General features: G+C 35.7%; 1 pseudogene; it reads left to right on the top strand.

Annotated features, from left to right (window-relative positions):
- The first annotated feature begins 475 nt into the window (after positions 1-475).
- LOC122910033 lies at positions 476-1246 on the top strand (annotated as a pseudogene).
- The last annotated feature ends 3450 nt before the right edge of the window (positions 1247-4696 follow it).

The raw sequence follows: 4696 nt of genomic DNA, 5'->3' as shown, positions 1-4696 counted from the left end.
CGCGTACCTCTTGAGCCTAATGTGCTGCCTATTCTCAGCCACCTTATATCATGCCCTGGTTTCTTCCTGGGTAGCACTTATCTGCCTTTGTATCGCGGCCACATTCATGTGGTAGTCTATTCTGTGGCATAACTTGACTGCCCAATGAAGAGTGAAACATCTTTTGCATTGCAAGCTGGAAGCAGCACTTCTTCCAGCGTTTTATATCTTGGGTGTAGAATTTTGAATTCCTAGCATGGTACTAATGGTGTCCATTTTAGTTTTCTTTATTATGAAATTGTAATTATTTCTTAAAGTTGTTTACTTAGTACTAATTAATATAGAATTCAGCTTATGGTCTGAAAGGGCACTGAATCTGTACAGGGTTTTTACTTTGTAAGAGAATTGTTATTTTTTATGGTTTTTCAAAATTAAAAAAATTTAAATGCAATACTATAGAAGCAGTGGCCTCCTATTTTTATTGCATTTGAGCCAAATGCAATACTTTAGAAACAGTGGCCACGGGCCTGTGGCGGGCTTCTCACGCCAGGAGAATGGCACCAGCGTGATCCTCCGAGACGCTGCGAGAGCCAGAGAGAACATCCAGAAATCTCTGGCCGGAAGCTCAGGCCCTGGGGCCTCCAGCGGACCCAGCGGGGATCACAGCGAGCTTGCTGTCCGCATTGCCAGCCTAGAAGTGGAGAATCAGAGCCTGCGAGGAGTGGTGAAGGACCTGCAGCAGGCTGTCTGCAGCTAGAGGCCTGGTTGAGCGTGCTGGAGAAGAGGTCCCCCACCCACCCGGCCACAGCCCCCCAGACTCAGCACTTGTCCCCCATGCGCCAAGTGGAGCCCCCGGCAGGAAGGCAGCTACTGCCGCGGTGGATGATGAGGACAATGCCACTGACCTGTTTGGCAATGAGGAAGAAGACAAGGAGGCTGCACGGCTGCAAGAGGAAAGGCTGCGGCAGTACGCCGAGAAGAAGGCCAAGAAGCCCGCCCTGGTGGCCAAGTCCTCCATCCTCCTGGACATCAAGCCTTGGGACGATGAGACAGACATGGCCCAACTGGAGGCCTGCGTGTGCTCCATCCGGTTGGACGGGCTGATCTGGGGGGCTCCAAGCTGGTGCCCGTGGGCTATGGCATTCGCAAGCTGCAGATCCAGTGTGTGGTAGAGGACGACAAGGTGGGGACCGACCTGCTGGAGGAGATCACCAAGTTCGAGGAGCATGTGCAGAGCGTCGGCATAGCTGCTTTCAGCAAGATCTGAGCGCGGGCTCCAGGCCTGGGTGTGTGATGCCCCACAGACGTTAGAGACTGAGAGTGCACTGTCAAACAAAACAAAACAAAACAAAACAAAAACAAACAAACAAACAAAACTGCTCAGCAGGGAGCCTGCTTCCTCTTCTTTCACTACTTGTGATGTCTCCGTCAAATAAACAAATAAAATCTTTTTTTTTTTAAAAAAAGGGCATTTTTGGCTCAATTGCATGAATCAGTTTAAATATATGGGAGTGTTTTATTAACATAGTAATGATCATGCATTTCCCGATTCCACTAAATTAAACTGACAGATGTGACTCAGTTTGCAGTCACCCCTTACTTACATTCCTCATGTTCTCTGGATACAGTAAAGTTTAAGAAAAGCTATCTTCGACTTTGCCTTTGACCTCTGTTCCAGAGCTTTCATTTTTTCTTGAGTGTGTGGGACATTTCTTAGCACATAGTAGGCTTCCTAAGAGATTGAATTAATGGCACTGTTACACGCAGACACATTTACCTAAATACAATGTTATAGGTCTAAAAAATGCTGGTTGAGCTAGCTGGAGTCTGACAGAAATGTTTTGAGATTTACATTGAGTGAGGTTCTCCAGGAGACAGAACAGAACATTCACTCAATGTTGACTTAATAAAAGAGTACAGAAAAAGAAAAAAAAAAAAAAAAAGGCCGTAATCAATGAAGATACTAACATATGCAGGGAAAAATGGCACTCGGAGCTGGATGAGAGAGATACAGAACCAGGCTGTAAAGAGGAAAAGGAGTCATAATTAGGAATCTGGGGAAAATGAGATCTGGAAATAACAGGTATTATGAAGAAAGATTTAGAGTCATCCACACCAATGTTTGCTTTGGTCTATTCTCATTTGGTGTCACTACATGTGACAAATTCAAGACTAATAGTTTATAAATAAACAGCACCAAAAGAGACATACATGCTCTCAAAATAGCCAATCTTTAAATCTACTATGCAACTTCAAGTAAGAATTAAAGTCAAATGAATTAAGATTGAACTCAAAGTATTATTTGATTATAAATTTTTTGATTTTTTTTCTGAATTCAGAATATAAGTTGCTATGCATTCACGTCTTTGTCTAATTTTACTAATTGTTTTAAAATATCTTTGGGGTTTTGGAAACATTATTTACAAATACTAAATGAGAATCCAACATGAATTTTATGCTAAATTTAAGTGACATATACTTTTAATATGACTGATGCCTTTAATATTCAGCCAAAAGTTAAGTGCTAAATAATCTTTTTCTTAATTTGGAAGCATTTTATAAGCAATTGATTAAAAAATGTCCAGATTTTTGAAACTCATAGTTTCCATAATGATGCAGTATGTTAAATAAGCATTCAGTTCTCAATATTGATTCATAATTATTAGTTAGATATGGAGTCTGTCTCTTCAGTATTGCCATTTCCTAAAATTTATACAGAAATTTGTAGCACAAAAATACCCTCATTTCTCATTTCTTGTCTCTGTATTCCAGAAGTGAAGTAGAAAAACAAGGATAAGGGTAGTTTAAAGGCTATTGATTGGGGAAGCAAATTAGTGTTAAAAAATAAATGAATGATCTATGCCATTAAACTACTATATAATGAATTGGATTTGATAGCATTTAGAAAGCTATGTACACCAATATGGGTATAATTCACATTTTAATATTGATGGCAAACATTTTTGCAGTAAAATATGTATGAAAAAAGGAAGAGCCTATTAAAGATGTATGTAGAAAGAAAAAGTTGATGACATTTGGAAAATAGCATGTCAACTATGATTTTATTAGAAAGCTTTTCCTTTTAAACTTGAGATTAGAATGAGAAAATCAGATTACAAAAGAAGATTACTTTCTGATAGTTTTAAATTGTTTTGATGGTTTTAAAAAGGAGAATCTGTGTTAGACATGTAAATTAAATAATTAATGAGAGAACTAAAACAAGACATACAATAAGGAATTGAGAAACCAACATAAATTATAAATCACTCCTCTAAACATTATTAAAAAATGCTTTTCCAGGTTAATGGCTATTCAGGTTCAAGTAATATACAAAGAATAATTATAATATATCATTTGTCTGGATATATTATTTAATAAGATGAGTTTCTTGTGAGCATTAAAACATAGACTCATTAAAAGATGGCATGTTCTTTGGGATATAGATGACTATCTCAGTGGTAAAGAATGGTATCCTTCAGGTTTTTGAATGCTTCCTACCTAAAATAATTTTTACCTCCTTACATGATTTTATGTTTACGTGTATTAATATTATAATAATATTTTAATATATTTACATAGTTGTAAACCCGATCATTCCCAGTGTATAGTATGGATATTTGAAAATAATACTCTTATGTGACTATTTAAAATGTATTTTGTGAAATCTAAATATATTAACCATAATACATTTTTAAAATGCATGAAATGAATAACATTGTTTTTGATAGGCAAAATTTTATTTCATGACATTTTTTCATTGAATTCATAGAGTTACACATAATTCTATTCCAATTTCTCCATAGAATTTTATTCTAATCTATTTTATTTTGAAATTCTTTGATTAATCATCCTGCCTTATTCCCCTGCAACAACAACCACCCGAAACTCAAAGAATTATATTTTTCTTTCTTTGTTATTTTTAGGATTATTTTGCACACAATTTATCAGAGTAACTTAAATGTAGTATACAGTTTGATGAATAATTATGAAATACAAAAAGTAAATTTTGATTGGAGATGCACTTTATATAACATAGATGAGATTACAATTTTATATTGAAATACATTCAAATCAAAGAGATGGCTATAAAAGGAATTCTGTTCTTAGGTGTTTTTCTAAACTTAAAAATGTCATTCAGGTATGTCATTTGAATTCCTTCTGAGTAGTATGTCAAGAAGCAAATAGTGATTGATCATGAAAATTATTTGTAAAAAGCTGTTACATGACAATTTGTTTCTTTAATTTTGTTGATAGAAATAAAATAAAATAATAAAATATAATAATAAAATAAAATAGCAAATTGCCTGATCCACTGATGGATTTGTGACCTAATATTTAGATTCATTTTTCTCAACATTTTCAATTCTCATTCTCTTAGGTGTCCTGGACTTGGTGTCCTAGACCATCTTTCTTTGTTAGCTTCCTGTTTGTTTTTAACAGTTTTGTTGAGATATAACTTTCATACCACAAAGCTTACCTATTTAAATCATAGAATTCAGTAACTGTTGCTGTATTTACAGAACTGAGCAACTATCACCATCATCTAATTTTAGAACATTTTTATCGCCTAGGCCAATGAGAAAAAAGTACTGTGCTCATTACCACAGTGTAGCCTAATAAATTTCAGTTTGGGGGTAAGGAAATGTCTGATTCCGTTGTGATTTGTTCAGAAAGGGAAGAGAAACTGCTTTACATCCAGATCCTTCTTAGACAGGTA

The sequence above is a fragment of the Neovison vison genome, chromosome 6 (genome assembly GCF_020171115.1).
Source record: "Neovison vison isolate M4711 chromosome 6, ASM_NN_V1, whole genome shotgun sequence".
NCBI classification, from domain to species: Eukaryota; Metazoa; Chordata; class Mammalia; order Carnivora; family Mustelidae; genus Neogale; species Neogale vison.
Note: the sequence above shows the minus strand (reverse complement) of the source record. Positions and strands in the feature narration are given on the sequence as shown.